Source organism: Monodon monoceros, unplaced genomic scaffold (assembly GCF_005190385.1).
Source record: "Monodon monoceros isolate NGI ecotype Baffin Bay Population unplaced genomic scaffold, NGI_Narwhal_1 Super_Scaffold_4, whole genome shotgun sequence".
Taxonomy (NCBI): domain Eukaryota; kingdom Metazoa; phylum Chordata; class Mammalia; order Artiodactyla; family Monodontidae; genus Monodon; species Monodon monoceros.
Window position 1 is genome coordinate 58,646,921 of NW_021703781.1, and position 16,696 is coordinate 58,663,616.

General features: G+C 41.6%; 1 protein-coding gene across 1 annotated transcript in view; it reads left to right on the top strand.

Moving 5' to 3' along the window:
- Positions 1-16,696, top strand: part of SORCS3 (sortilin related VPS10 domain containing receptor 3) — a 588,390-nt gene that overhangs the window by 355,720 nt on the left and 215,974 nt on the right. The window lies entirely within an intron of this gene.

Consider the following 16,696-nt stretch of genomic DNA (forward strand, 5'->3'; position numbering starts at 1 on the left):
AATAATAGTGGGGAAGAGAGAGGCTATCTGGGAATTCTGTACCTGTACTTTCCACCCATTTTTCTGTAACCTAAAACTGCTCCAAAAAATAAAGTCTATTAATTATAAAACTCTTAATTTAAATAATTAAGACACTAAAACATATTCCAATTGTCAAGAGATGACCTCTTAGATATTTTACGCAGAATACCATTTTGGACATCCTGGGAGGTTGGAGAAAGGCCATTGCAAGGATGACTGTGGTGAAGTGGATGGCAAGTAGAATGGACAAGCCAAAATGACAGTTAATTCCCTTGAGAACTTTCTCTAAACATAGAGCTTTTAAAACAATTTCTAAGATGCCATGAAGATCATTAAGTCTAATAAAAAGACTTTAGAAGAGACAGGATTTAAAAAAAAAAAAAAGATTAGAGCGTCTGTGGGAAGGTAGACCAAGAGTGACCTTGTATTTAATATGCTCGTTGTTTTACCAACCAGTGACACTTATCAAAGTCCTCTCCCCCCCGCCCCCATCCCAGGCTCACTCCTGGTAAGAAAAGCACTGGGATAAGCTGTTTCCACAAACTCTCCTGTTGGGTGAAACACTATTTTGGAGTTCTCACCAATTTCAAATCGACAGAATAAAAGTGAAACCAAAGCCAGTAGATAAATGGGTCTAGTTGTTTTTATTTCAGTTACTGGTTTAATTTTTTTATTATTATTACTGTGAGTAAACAAGGGCTAGAAATAGAAGCACATATGCAGATTTATTATTTTAATCTCCTGATTCCTGTCTGCTGGCTGCTACTCCCGAAATTGCTTGGCCCCTATCAGTGGCTGCCTCTAAGCTCGCAGCCAGAAGAAAGAGCAGAGAGTTCCCAGTGTTGGTTGGAGAGAGGAGATTGGTGGTGGGGCCACTTTTCTGACTGAGGAAAGCAGCCCCCGGTCTTCCCGTCATTGGCACTGATGGATTGAGTCTTTGTTTTTGGTGCTGCAGCCTTTTGTGTGTGTGTGTGCTTGGGGCTGTCGGCAGAAAGCTGTTTCAGTTGGAGGCTGTGTACTGTGCCATCTTGGCAGTTCTGTATTTTCAGCATTTCATCAATGCAGAGAGTAAGGGAAATCATAATTGAGGCTGCCTTTCTATAAATCATGCCACAGAGAGTGAGCACATCCAAATGATGGGTCCAAGAGGAACTTTTGGCCCTTGCCTGGGGACAGTGGCGGTAGGGGTGTTGGAAAATCAGTCGGAAGCATCTCTGTAGCTGCTGAGCAAAGCAGTGAGGAAGAAATCGAAAATAAATTCTAAGTTTCCTGGCCAAATTATGAATGCTGGACAGGGATAGGACTGGGAGGGTTGGGGACAAATAGCAAGAAATTAGCAAACCATAAAATCTAGTTGGAAATGGGGGGAGGAGCTCACAGGCAGAGTGATTTCCATGCACTTGCCTGGGCAGACAAGGAGCTGGGAAGTGTCCACTTCAAGGAGAAGCCAGCCTCCCTTTCCCCTAATTATGTTGGCTTGTGTAGTTTGACTTCGTCATGGGGACACTGCTGGAATTTAGTGTTCTTGGTGCAATAACGTTAAATCAAAAAGAAAACAAAATGGCAGAAGGGGGCATCTGTATGTATAGGTGATTCACACTCCTTATGTGATAGGCAGTAGCCCAGAACTGACCTCTGGGTGAGAGCGCATTGAATAGCCCCTCGTGTGACTTTGTGGGTGGTCTTCCTGATTTTCCTCAAGGGATTGCGCACACTTTCTCATTCTCGTATCTACTGACGTAGCTGAGAATGCATTTGACTGTTGGTTGTCATTCACTGTTCTGAGTACGAAATGCCGCCATTGGAGGGTTGAGGGGCCACTTTCCTGTCAGACAAAGATGTAATAAGCCCATCTCATGGTTACTGGCTTCAAAGGGGACTCCAGCATTGATCCATTGGGACCCTGCCAGCCCTGAAATGCAACGTTTCCATGAAATAGGTTGGAATAAGGGCAGGGGAAATGGAGAAGAGGGGCATCAGGTCTTTACCCAACCCGTGTCTTGGCTGTTATATGCTGGAAGGAATCTGAGTTTTGCCTTGTTCGCCCAGGGGAGCATCAAAAGTCCTGATATGTATACATTCTCCCCCAGACTAGAGTAGAAACTCCAGGCATATATCTAGAAAAGAGGCGGCCAAGGAGTGTGTATAAATGTGTGTGTGTGTATGAGCTGCCTGCTTCAGCATTAAACAGAGCCTTTTTCTGAACGCAGAACTTTCAGACAGAATGTGTAACAAACGGCCTGTGTGCCTGGTAATTATCTATCTATCGTGAGGTCAGGAAGCTCTGCTGTGTGAGTGCAACAGTTTCATAGTTTTATATTTTCTTTGTTTATTTCCCTCTTGGATTTCTACAGTAAGTTCTTTTTGAAAATGCTGGTCTCTACCAGCTATACTGTGGAGTCTAAGGGAAAGGATTGTGTCTTATTTTTCAGTTTGGTCTCTGTCAATGCTGGGACCAGAGAGAAAGGTAGAAACACACTCAGAGGGAAAAGTATCTTGCCTCCTTCAGCAGGGCTTTTCCTCAAGAGAGCTATTTTGTCCTTGCTCAAACCTTGGAGGAAGTTGTGTTTCATTTGTCTGCGGAGGTTTTTCGCTTGCTTGAGGACTTTGAGTTTTGTGTCTCTCTCCTGCCGGGTTGCTCTTGGTTACACGTTCAAAGCAGCAAGCACACCTATGGACAAGTTCAGCAGGTGGATGAATGAACGTGGGGATGCCGGTCCTGGGAGCTGAGGGCTACCCTTTGAGCTAGGAGACATTTGTGTGCCACTTGATGTCATGGCGGCTATTGGCCTGCCCGGCCTTCTCAGAAGCCTTTTCCCAAGGAGAACCTAGTAGTCATTTATTCAACAGCTGTGCTGAAAACTCTTGACTGTATTTATGAGACCAGCAAAATCATTCTTCCTCAGGTCTTTCTTTGGAGAAATTGGGGTTTCTGCAGATTAGGCGCTTGGATCTCACTCCAGTGTTCTTTCTGTGTTGCACTGGGCATTGCCTGACGTTCTCTGGCTTCAGAACCTGTATTGAAAATAATAAAATAATCACCTGCTTACTTTTCTGTTTCCGCCATTAGATTTCAGGCTCCTCCATGGCGGCTGTCTTTTGTTTCTGCCTATCCCTAGTACTTAGCAGAGCATACACGATAGGTAATTTATACACATTTGATGAGTACCTATTACTTAATTATAATTTTCTCTTTTCTCTTTCTCTCTCTCTCTCTCTCTCTCTGTCTCACTCACACACACACAGACACACACATAAAAATCCAAAGAGGAATAAATTAATGCATGTACCTCTTGATACCCTCACCCACTCTTAATTTTCCCAGATTTGAATTATAGTAAATGACACCCCTTTCTAAAGGCTCAACATCTTGGAATTGTCTCCTTCTCTCAAACTCGACTCGAGTACAGCAGCAAATCTTGTCATGTCTACCTGCAAAACATATCCTGAATATGATCATTTCTCTCATCTTCCTCCACTATGCAGTTGGTAGAGTCCAAAATCTTTGAGTTGTCTGTGATGCCTCTTTTACTCTCAGATCTCACAGCCCTTCCATCACCAAATCTTATTGGCATTACCTCCAGAACATTTTGCCAATCCCTCCACCTTCCCAACTCCACCATTCATAGGCTAGTGCAGGCCACCACCCCTTTTCCCTGGACTAACCCCCTTTTCCCTGGACCACCCCAATCATCCCTTCTCTGTGGATCCCCTACTTTCTGCAAGTGATCTTTAAAACTTAAATTAGATTGTGGCAGAGTTATCTTCAGATGCCTCCATGCACTTCCATCATGCATAGAAGACCCCACATCCTATCGAGGATAGATATGCCTTGTACATGAAGTCCTCCCTGATTTCTCTCTAACTTCATCTTCCAAAGCTTCTCTCACTGTGCACTGCTCCAGCTACACTGGCCTGTAGTGTTCCTCCATGATGCCACTACACTCCCACTTCGGGGTCCTTGCCTTTGCTCTTCTTCCCTCCTAGGTCACTTTTCAGATGTTCACATCACCTGCTCTTTCATTTCATTCAGTTTTCTGCTCACATGTTAGCTATTCAAAGAGGTCTTCACTGAGCGCCTTCACAAAAATAGTACCCCTTTCTTGCTTTATCCCCTTATCCTGCTTTGATCTTCTTAGTAGTTATCTTTGCATGACATTATACAGTTGATCCTCATTATTTGCGGATTCCGTATTTGCGAATTTACCTACTCGCTAAAGTTCGCTAAAGTTCACTTATAACCCCCAAATCAGTAATCAGAAAGTTTTTGTGGACATTTGCAAACATGTGCCGAGTGGCAAAAAATTTGAGTCACCTGACGTGCATGTTCCCAGCAGAGATTGAACAAGGCGATGCTCTGCCTTCTTGTTTGAGTTCTCAGGGTACAAAGAACTGTCTTTTTCATGGTCTGCTTTGTGCTATGTTTTTTTGTATATTTGTGCTTTTCTTTGGTGGTTTCACTATTTACAGTGGCCCCCCAAGCATTGTGCTGGGATCTGTCTACTGTTCCCAAGCACAAAAGGCTGCTGACCTCTCAGTTCATGGAGTGTACATGGTAGTGGGAGAAATGGGCAGTAAGTGAATGAAATATATTTTAAAATATATACACATATTTTTTTGACAACTGTGTTTTCTAGCACCTTGTTCTTTGCTGTATCCTTAGAATATAGAACCATGCCTGGCTCAGGTAAGGTGTTCACTAAATTACTGAGTGATTAAATGGATGAAAATAATTAGTGAAATATTGTCAAGAGTGTCTCCAGAAGAAAAATCTGACAAAAAAATAGTTTGTCTGCCAGACAGTTTCATTTTAGTAGGCATCGTGCTACCCCTAATCTTACCACAGCTCTGTATGGTAGATATTCTTAGAACTCCCCTACCCCTGCCCCTGGAAGCAGCCTGCCCAAGCTCACATTGCTGTCTGGCTCAGAAGCTCCATGTTTCCATGCTGTGAATCTTGGCTTGTGTGGTTATTGAGCACATCGGCCATGGAATCAGACAGCCTGATTTAAATCTGATCTCTGCACTTACTCTGTGTTTTCAGACAAGTAACTTAGTCCTCTCCAAAGCTCAGTTTTCCATTCTGTAAGATGACGATAACCAGATTTCCTCTCAGGGTGGTTGTAGGGTTTAAAGGCGAAGATGCAAACCACTTAATCTAGTACCTGACGTATAATAAGTACTCGTTAGACATTAGTTATTATTATTATCATGTACTTGCGGGCTCCTGGTGTTGGAGAAATAGGTAAAAAGGGTGTGTAACCAAGCTAGGAGGCATTCTGGATAAAATTCCTCTGTTGGGACCTCTTAACCGATGCTAAAGACCAGTACCTAAGGGCAGTGGTCGGCAAACTTTCTGTAAAGGACTGAATAGTATTTTAGGCTTTGCTAGCCATATGGTCTCTGTTGAAACACTCAACTCTAAACGAATGAGTATGGCTAGGTTCCAGTCAAACTTTCTTTATGAGAAAGGGTGGATCATAGTCTGCCAACCTCTGTTTTAGACCAGTAGTATTCAACCCTGTCTGCACACTAGAGTTACCTGGAGACCTTTAAAAATAACTATGCCCAAGTAGGCTATTCCTAAAGATTCTGATTTAAGTTTTCTAAGATGGGGCCCAGGTATCACTATTGTTTAAAACTTTTAGGTAACTGTGATGCAGAGTTGAGAACCACTGACTTGGGTCACTAAAGCCAAGAACAGAAGAACATCAGAGAAGTTGCTGTCTTCCTGGCTTCACCCCAGCTCCCTCCTCACCCCATTTTAGAACCCAGGGATCAGCATTTTCTGTGCGCTTTGGGCAAGGGTTGGCTAGGCTGTGGTAAGTCCCCTTTGCTTAATGCACAGACCATATGACTTTTGGATCTAGAGGGAAGTCTAATTATCTGTGTAATAAATGCATTGTACTTTCAGGGAACACAGTCCAGCTGTTACTCTGCATTTTAGCTGAGGCTATGCTGTTTGCTATGTAATCGTGTTCCAGCATTGGCAGTTGGACAGAATCTTTTTGAGTGGAAGCAGTCTGCCTATCTTCTTTTCCCAGGTTCTGGTTTCTGGGATGGAGCTAGGAGCGGGTTTCCCAGGAGCGAAAAGCTGTCTGACTTAAGAGCCAAAAGCTGTCTGACTTAAGGGCAACTCATTCTTCTCTCCTGGGCCTTAGAGTGTCTGTGACACCCCCATCTCTAAGGAGCTCCAAATGTTCAGCTGGGCATCCTCTACCTGTGATGAAGGTAGAGATTGGCTGAAGACAGGATGATGAGCTTAGTTATAAATGTCCAAGCTTCCATAAGAATGATCTAGAACAGAGTTTCTCCATGTGTGGTTCCTCTGCATTTACATTAGAATCATCTGATATCTTGTCAAAATGCATATTTCTGGGCTCCACTCTTGACCCTCCAAATCAGAATTTCTAGAGGAGGGCCTGAAATATACATTTTTAAGAAGACATCTGAAAAACTTTGACGTTTGAGAGCCACTATTGTGGAGAAAGCCCTTCATCATACTTAGATAAGAAGACTGAGATTGAAGAACTTAAAGTCTTCCTCAGAACAGCTCAGCTAGGCCAGTGGTAGAGCCAAGACTTGTATCTAAGGTCTGTGTAGCAGCTAGCTAATGCTGTGTAACCAACTCTCCCTAAACTTAGAAGCTTACAGCAATAAACCTGAATTATTGCTCACAACTCTGTGGATTAGTTGGGTGATTTTTCTGGTCTCGGCTAGATTCATTCATGTGTCTGTGGTCAGCTGTGGCTGGGTTGGCAGCTGTGTTGATTTTGTCTGGGCTCGCTTTTCTAGTTAGAGCTCAGCTGGCTGTATGATGGTCTGAGATGGCTGTAGGCTGGGTTCTCTTCCACGTGGTCTTTCATCCTCCAGCAGGCTAACCAAGGTTTGTTCACCCTGGGTGACAGCATTCTGAAAGATTGGAAGTGTCCAAGGCTTCTGAGGGACTACACTCAGAACTGGGATTCTTCTACTGCATTCTGATGCCCAAACAAGGGGTGAAGAAATAAATTCTAGCTCTTGAAGGGAGGAGCTGAAAATCCTTTTGCAAAGGTCTTAGATACAGGGAGGCTGAATGAATCCATGAAAGCTGCCACACAGAGTCCTGGCCTTTCCAACAACATTTGAGTGCCTTTGGAAAAAATTCCTCTGCCAGCTTTTACAAATGTTTAGGGAGCATGATTAGTGAATATTCTCTTGGGTTCTCTTCCTAGGATTATTGCTCTTGGATTAAGAATCAAAGATCATGTATCTAAAGGTACCTAAGAACTCATTGGCTTAAACCCTATCTGATGCTTTAATTTCCTGATGGTATCACCTTAATCAAAGTGCTCATCCATTCTCTACTTAAGCACATCTAGTAACTCCCTGGAGAACTTGTTGCCATGCAAGGAAGCTTCTTCCAGCCTTGGGGAGTCCTTTCCATTAGAATATTATTTCTTATGTCAAGACAACATTTACTTCTGTCTAGATCACCTTTTGGTCCTGCTCTGCCCTTTGATGCAGCAGGAGAAAGTCTCATTGTCCTTCCACAGAACAACTTTTTCCCATGTTTGAAAACAGTAATAAACCTCTTTGCTCCTGGGTCAGTTTTCTGTGCCACAACCTCAAGTTTTGACAACCTTTCTAGGATATTATGGTTTGAGCTCCCTTGCGATTCAGGTTGTTTCCTTGATAGCACTCATTTTTCAATGGGAGCAGATATTTCGGAATGAACTCTGGTTTTGGAATCAGATGTCTTGGAGTTTGCTTTGGGATCTAGAGCACGTCCTCAGTGTTCTTCTCCAAGAAGTGTGGACAGAAATAACCATCAAAAAGTGTTTATTTTGAGTCAGTTAAACTATATACAGAAATACCTGTCAGGGGCAGATCCTCCATAAATGTAAGTTTCTTTTTGTCTTTATTTTTATTTTTCTGAAAGAATAGACTTTGAAGTATACACTATTTTTTCCCCTTTAATGTCTTGAGTTTGAATGAATTTTTAGAGTTTCTGGTCACGTATTAATACTAAAATCATGAGCATGTTTAAATAGTCCACCTGGAGATATATTTCAAATGGTGTTTCATATGGTAGGTCTAGTAAAGTCTTCATTTCTTCCAAATTAAAGGCAGGTATTATTGTTTTGATACTTAAAGATAGTAATTTACATTAAATAAATGACCTAAAACTAAAAAAAAATTAAGTTCTTTCCATCTCTTTTAGATTCATGTTTTGGGGGAAAGAAAAACAAATTTGAACTTGGAAAAGAGTTAAAGACAAATTGAATGCAGTGAAAAGCCAGTAAAGTAGGTGATAAAGTGGATATTAATAGTAGGAGGTGATGTGAAACCAAAACCATGAAGGAGAGAGAACACGGGTATAGGGGGAGAGGTGTGGGTCAGAACAAAGTCAGCTTATGGAGGAATACCAACATTTGTGTTCAAAGGGTACTGCTTAAAATGAGATGCTTCTGAATCATAATGAATAAAAATGAATAGAATCTGATTGCAAAGGAAAATGGCCAAGAGAATAGGACTGTGGAGACAAAAGAATGGATTTTGGTAAATACTATGTGAATTGTTTGTAAGATTGTCTCATGTGTCTGTTAGCTCAGAAAATACTCTTCAGCGTGAAAGAGGATAAAATGAATTGTGAAGATGATTTGTAAATAAAAGTGCTGAAGAGATTCAAGGCACGGTGTTATTCATGTGTGGTATACCCAAATGAGCCATTATTCCTGTGAGGTTATATTAACTTGTTTTTCTTTTAGAATCAAGCAATTAACAAAAAACGACAATACAGCACAATTACAAGAGCATTGAGGTGGGAATCAAGACGCTGGGTTTGAATTCTAGCTCCACAATTAACTAGCTGTGTGATACTAGGCAAGTCACTTAGGTTCTCTGAGCCTTAGATTCCCCATGTGTAAAAAGAATTTTCCAAATTACCTCTAAGGACACTCTTAGCTATAAAAGTTTATGATTCTCTGATTCTGTGTTGTCGAGCAGCTCAGTGGAAGTTTCTTTGAAGGGGTCAAGATTTCAGATGGGATTCTCTCACCCAGGGGCCCCTAATCTATTTGAAGAGATTACCTGAAGTTTTGATGCATAAGTGAATTAAGTGACCAGATTAATTCACTGGATTAATCTGGATGAATTAAATAAAAGCAATTTGAGAGCTTATAAGAGAAACCTGTTACTGGAGTCTGGTTGGACACTTGGTGTTAATTACGAGAAAAGAGATACTATTCATAGGATACTCTTCCTTTCTCTCCAGCTTCTTCTATGAATTTGCTTTTAAAAGTAGTCCTTTAGTTTTCCTTTTATAATCTTGTCTCTTTTGACCAAGTGTGGCTTCATGGACAGGAGACAATTTGAACTAATATTGAAAGAAGGGTAGAATTTAGACAAGTTTGGGAAGGGAAGGGAGGCCTTTCAGGTGGAAGGAATAGAACTTTGAAAGGCTTGAAATGGAATAATCATGTATTCATTCAGGACATATTTATTGAGCATCTATTCTTCCAGACCTGGCACTGTGTTAAACACCTGGGACTATTAAAGTGTCAATTCCTACTATCTAGAAAGGAGGACAGACGTCAGTCATATAATTACACAAATATATAATTTCATATTTTGGTGAATATTATGAAATAAGAGGATAGAGAGCCATGAGAGCAGATGGCAGGTGGACCTCGTGCTGTCTGGGGCAGGAGGTGACCAAAGAGCTTCCCCTAGGAAGGGCTATTTCTGCTGAGACCTGACACAGGAGCAGCAGTTGGGTACATGCATGGAAAGAGGGAGAAGGTGCAGAGTGGAGGAAGGGCATTTTAGGCAGACAGGACAGCGTGTGCAAAAGCCCTTGGACTTGAGAGTCCATGGCATGTTTGAGAAGCTAAAGAAGGCTAGTGTGACTGCAACTTGGAAAATAAGGCGGATGGAGAGAATCCTGGAGGAAAAGGCAGGTGGGGAATGAGCACGGTGTCCCCCCTTTGACAGAGTGTAGACACTAACATCCTTATGAGCCAGTTTCTGTGTGCCCGATTGGAAGAAAGCATCTTTACTGTGGGGTGGGCATTGGGGCATCTGGGCGCAAGCATCGTCTATGCTTTGTGTGCTCAAATGGGCCTTTAGAGTCACCAGCACCTCTAGCAAGGAGTAGAACACTGACTTGGGAAACAAAAGGCTTTGCTTATTCAGATGTACGTATGACCTCTGAATTGGAGGTCCAGTCGGGTGGATAAGCCTGAGGAATCCTACAAAAGCCATGACAAAAATAAGGCTTGCTATGTTAGCAAACAGGGTCTAATGGAATTGCTTTCTTGCAAGTATGGTATCACCAGAACTACATGTTTTCCTCTCCCTTGGTCATAAAATTAAATGAAAACCCTGCGCAAGGGTGTCTCCTCATATCAAATCCAGGATTCCAGTTGTCATAGGCACCAAGAAATGATCACAAACCCCGCTTGTAGTCACCCTACAGAAAACACAGTTGAGACAGTTAAATGAGCCGCCCCCATCAGTAGCATCTGGTCCCTAATTATGCATCTGCCATTTTTGGTGTCACTCCCCCCTCTTCAAATTGGGACTCAAAAATGCACCTCTCGGGGACAGTGGTGTAAAGAGAGTATGATAGATATAGAGTGTCTTTCTGGAGGGTCCATTTCAGTTGAAGATTTGTGAAGAAATTTATTTTTTTATTCTAGGCACAGATATAGAGTAGACTGTAAAACAACCCTGGAATTTTCTGGTGAAAATTAGAGACTTGAAAATGTTTGCCCTTATTTCAGACTGCTTAAAAGGTCAAACCTCCAGATTCCTGGTGGGATGCTTTATTCCCTTTGGCTGTTAGAGATGTTTTGATGAAAAAACTTTGAGAAGCATTGAGTCTTAAACTGTTATAGGATATCCTGTGCTTTTCTCACCGACTTCTTAGAGTAATGAATTTTATGAACTTGCTTTTAAAAGTAGTCGTTCATTTTTGCTGTTGTAATCTTGCCTCTTTTAGGTTTCAAGGGAGGATGTTTTGAAACTTGATAAACAAGTGTGTATCTCCTTACCCCTCTCTGCTTTCATAGCCTTCACTCTCACGGCGCACCTTTAAGTCTTCATTTTATCCTCACACCTATGCTCTTGCAGAGCTGTTTTCCCCTGTTCCTCTTGAATCCTTTACATGCCCTTATTCAGACCCCTTTCCATCTCTGCTCTTCCTCCTTTGAGATGTGACAGTTAGACCAGTGTACACTGATCCATGGCCAAATGAGTTGTACTTTGTAGGAGGATGAGATAATGTTTGTTTTTCCAACATCTTTTCTAATGTCTAGAAATCTTCACCTTTGTTAGCTGCAGTGTTTTGGGGGGAACTTACCCTTCAGGCCAGCTCCTCTTCATCCATTCTGACTCAGTCCCTGGCCCAGTGCCAAGCCCAGCAGACCTGACCACTCCTTCCTTTGAATCCTCCTAGCCCTCCTCTGCCTCTGTTGACAGGGGCTTCCTTGTGTCATGTTGCACTTACCTGTTGACACATCCGTCTTCTCATCTAGAGATCAGGGAACCTTGTGTTCTTCTCCTTTGTATCATCATACCTGGTAGTGAGCTTAGCACAGGCTAGTGCTCAATTAACATTAAATAGATTGAGTGAAGGGGTTTGACTGAATTGATTACAGGAAGTATTTACAGTAATTTGGAGATTCTTTTATTCACTTGGTGGCATCCAATGTCAAAGAGTAAAGAAGCCCAATATAAGGGGCTGCACCTTATAATTCAGACTTTTAGAGATGGAATGGGAGGGACTTCAAGGTAACGTTGCCAGACAAAATATAGGGCATGTAATTAAATCTGAATTTCAGGTAAATAACAACGTTTTAAAAATATAGGCATATCGGGCTTCCCTGGTGGCACAGTGGTTGGGAGTCCGCCTGCCGATGCAGGGGACATGGGTTCGTGCCCCGGTCCGGGAAGATCCCACATGCCGCGGAGCGGCTGGGCCCATGAGCCATGGCCGCTGAGCCTGCGCATCCGGAGCCTGTGCTCCGCAACGGGAGAGGCCACAACAGCGAGAGGCCCGTGTACCGCAAAAAAAAAAAAAAAAATATATATATATATATATATATATATAGGCATATCCCTACTGTTACACAGGATGCACTTACACAAAAAAATGGTTTATTTTTTATCTGAAAATACAAATTCCCATTCTGTATTTTTATTGGCTAAATCTGGCAGTCTTACTTCAAGGTCAAATAGTCCCACTGTCTCCTGCGGGCAGTTGTAGGTCTGTGCTAGGATTCAGATCGCCAACTGGTGGTCCTGAGGCAGCACTTGGCCATCTGGATTAAGACACATCTTATTTGCCCTGCAGTATGTTTTGAATTTTTCAAGTTTTGCCAAAATTGAAAAATATGGAGATTTCCCATAAAAAATCCGAATTTTCAGGTTCTCTTCAGTGTTCTAAAGCCTGACCACACTGGCTCAGCACTCCTGTCCAGCTAGGGAACAGCTAAGCCCATTTTTTGATGAAGCAGGAGCTCTCTGGGCTCCCTGCTTCTCCCCAGCATTGTGGGGAAATTTCATCTGCCAAACATTATCAGACTTGTATGGTGTTTTTCTTAGAGTTAAGAGGAAAGTGAAACATTTTTTGAACTCATGTCTCTATTAAAAGCAGGAAAATAAAAGGTAGCCTTTTATCAAGTGTTTCAATAAAAATGGGAAAAATCCTCTTGGATAAGCAAAGAAATTTCCTTAGTGCATTACGTGCCAGCAAAATGAGCCTGTGTCTAAAGAATACAAGTAGTGGTACTGCTTTTCTTATCCCTCCCTCACTTATTCACACAGTGAACTTTAGGGCATTTGAGTTCTTGATCTCCACTAGAATGTAAAATCCCTGACAGCAGAGACTTTTTGTCTTTTTGGTTTACTGATGTATCCTAAACCCACAGAACAGTGCTTGGTTCTTAATAGACATTTGATCAATATTTGTTAAATGAAGGAATGGATGATGTAAACCATCTGAGAGAGAGAAAATCTTCGTGGCTAGAAACCTTCAAGAAGGGAAGAAAAATGTTGCCATCTCCAATACGATGGCATAACTAGGTGACTGTCTATGTCTTTTTATAAATATCTTTATGGTGTAGATGCCTTATGACTCCTAAGGGCAAAGGAAAATGGTTACTGAGGACAGAAGTTCTTGTCTACATCTCCAGAGCTTAGAGGGACCTTGGATGCAATTGGTTCCCCTCGTTATCAAGAAAGGAGTTCTTTGGAGAACATCTGAGGAAGGAACCAGAGGCACAGGTTGGAAAGGACTCTTTGTTGCTATGTGACCTGGTTTCTCTCCTGCCTACCACTAATATTGCCACAACCCAGGGGATTCTTCCTGAAACCTTGCAGAAACCAGCCAAGCCCTCCCACTTGCTCTGTGGCTACCAAGGAAAAAGGTGCAGAGACCTTATTTTGAGCAGAAACCAGTCTCATTTTTTTTTTGAAGACGAAGATCGTCATGGCCATAGTTCAGTGGAATGCTACCTAAACTCCATGGGCTTTGAGCAAAAAATCAGGACAGTTACACACTAAGTTTGAATTCGCCTACAGGGGAGAGCTTTTATATAAATGTATTCCAAACCATCCTTCCCTCTACATGGGAGATCTGCTGGCTCTAGGGAATCTGGCTGGAATACCAAAAGCTGCTATAAAATGTATAGTTTGTTGCCCCTTCTGATTATGTCTGGTTGCTGCCATATGGTCTTTATGAATTCACAGTTATTCTTAGAAAATACCCTTAGGGGTGTGGTAAAAAGGCACAGGACAGAGAAATATAGGCAAATGAGAGTTTGGTTTTCAACCACAGATTCAACAGTCTGGCCCTAAACAATACTTCTGGCCTTACAACTAAATGCCTAGGAGTGGAGACAAGAAAACAACAGAAAAATGTAGCCAGATCTGTCATTATTACTCCTGGTAGCAAGCGTAAGATGCCTGTATTAGTTTCCTAGGGCTGCTATAACGAAGTGTCACAAACTGGATGACTTGGAACAATAGAATTCCATTGTCCCACCATTCTGGAGGCTAGAAGTCTAAAATGAAGGTGTTAGCAGGACCATGCTCCCTCTAAAACCTATAGGGGAGGCTTCCATTCTTCTTAGCTTTTGGTGATTCGCCAGAAGTCTTTGGCATCCCTTGGCTTGTAGATACATCACTAAAATTCTTTGTCTTCACATGGCCTTCTCTCTGGGTGTCTTCTCATTGTCTCCCCTCTGTGTCTGTCCGTGTGTCCAAATTTCTCCTTATGACAGTATCAGTCATATTGGATTAAGGTCACATTCTGAGATACTGGGGGTCAGGACTTAGACAGATCTTTTGTTGGGGGGTGGGGCATAGTTCAACCCATAACCTCCTAATGCAGTCGTATTATTCTTTGAACTTAAGCTTTCCAGATCCAACTTGTTGTTCTTCCTGTGGAATATTACATTGATTAAATTGCCTCTTTAGTTTTTCAGCTATCAGATGCTTTTCCCTGGCAGGCTGATGTAATTAAGGAACGAATAACTGAATAAGGAAAAGAACGTGCTCTTTCATATTTTCCAGCTGTTCGGACGATTCATTTAGGGCGCTGCGTGTGCATGTCACTACTGAGTGCGTGCTTGTTAAGAGAGATGAGACCATGACATATAGTGGAAGAAGGGAGAGAAGGGGGTCTAGATTGTTCTTTGGTAAAAGTCCAAGAATGACATCCTTGAAGGGAGGGGGCATCATAAGGCAGTATATGGAGGAGAACACCGTCTCATGTGTAACTTTGTGTAAACAAGAAATGTTTTAAACATGTTTAGTGTTTGGAAAATACATTTTATTTTAATGTTGCATGAAACACTTTGGGTTGAAGCCATGCAGGACTATATAAACACTGCGTGAGCTAATGCATTTTCTGTCCAAGGAAGGATTCATTCACTGCTATCCATGAAAATAACCTCTGTGAAATACCATTTTATGGAAAGTCCCATGTTGCTTTGTCTAATTCCAGTTCCCCAGTGGAAAAATTGCAAGTTTAATTCTTGGTCTTTTAAAAGATAGATAAGTATAACATGTACATTATAAAAAGAAAATTATTGTTACATAAATTTAAATAGAATAAACCATAGGCTACTATTACTATTGAAGTATAATATATATCTATTGTAAAGAAATCTAAAAATAATGGGAAGCTTTAAAAAGTATATAAATTACCCATCATTCCACAATTCAGAGATAACCACTACTAATGTTTTGACATATTCTCTTCTAATATATTTCAAGTTATGCAATACTTTAAATAAAATTAGCATCCATATGTGCATGGTTTGTAACATTTTTAAATAAATAATATATAATGAACATTTTCATACCATTAAACAATCTTCTAGCACTTTCTGTTGAGTGATTGCCTATGTGCTTTGTTTCTATTGCAGCGTCAGAGCTTTCATTTTTTAAATTACTAAAGTAATACATGTTCACAATAATTTTTTAAAAATCCCAAAAACTGAAAGAAGAAGAAAATATCAATTGCCCACAATCTTACCATTGCAGAGATAAACAGTATTAATATTATGACATATAATGCATGGCAGTGTAATTGTCTGGATTTCTATCTTTTACTATCCATGGTATTTTTAACCTTTGTAATCCCTGCACTTAGTTCAGTGCTTAAAGCATAGTAGTTGTTTGATGTACTTTTAGTGAATGAATGAATGAATGGATGGATGGATGGAGAGGCTGCAAAGATTCAGCTTGTGGGAGAATACAATTCATTTCAGACTCAGCAACTTACTGTAGATTGAGAGACAAGGTAGCTAACCCAAGGCCCTTAATGAATAGGAGCCTGCTCTTTCTGTTCATCTGAATCAGCCTCCAGGCAGAGAATTCAATTTGATTTTTCTCTCATCAGTCAAACTGAAAAGCTGAAAAAGCAAAACCAGAGACAGGGAGGCAGGAAGTGGAACAGGCTTGGATGAGTAGATCGGCACTGAGCTCTAGTTGTTTCTGTTGGGAAGAGCATGGGATGAGAGGAGCCGTGCTTCTCCCAGCAGTACGCCCGAGGAGGAGCTGTGGTGGGTGGCATTCTGCCACGACAAGCAGCCTCCATGATGGAGGGTCTGACGATTTCCCTGGCGGATTCAGGGGTCGGTGTGACCCTCAAGGTTTTTGCCTGACCTGTTGCTAGAGTTTGCAGCAGAGGAAGACACAGTCTTCCTCTCCTGGTTTTATTTGAAGGAATTTGGGGTTCTGTTTGCTCAGATTGGAAGCAGGGCCGACAGAGAGTCTGATTGATATCTTTGGGTTATAGAAGGCACCAACCAAAGTCTCTCCTATATTTAATTGAGAAACATCTGTCTTAAGTCTCAGCATATGCCATGGGAAAGAAAGCGATCTATTTCTTAAAACCCTGCATGAAATACTCAGTTCTTGCAATAAATTATGTGGATATATTCTTCCCATATGGGATGGTCTGGTCCTCACAAACCCTCTCCTTCCTCCCAAGCCCCTCTCCAATATAAATATACATACAGAGAGATATAAAAACATCTGCAAATAGATAGATGGATGGATGAATAGGGAGACAGACAGACAGACAGCCTCCACCTGCTTTTGGCCAGCAACTGTTATCACATCCCTCCTTTCTCTTAGAAGCGCCCCCAGAGCCAAGCTCAAGACCTTAGCCATATTAACA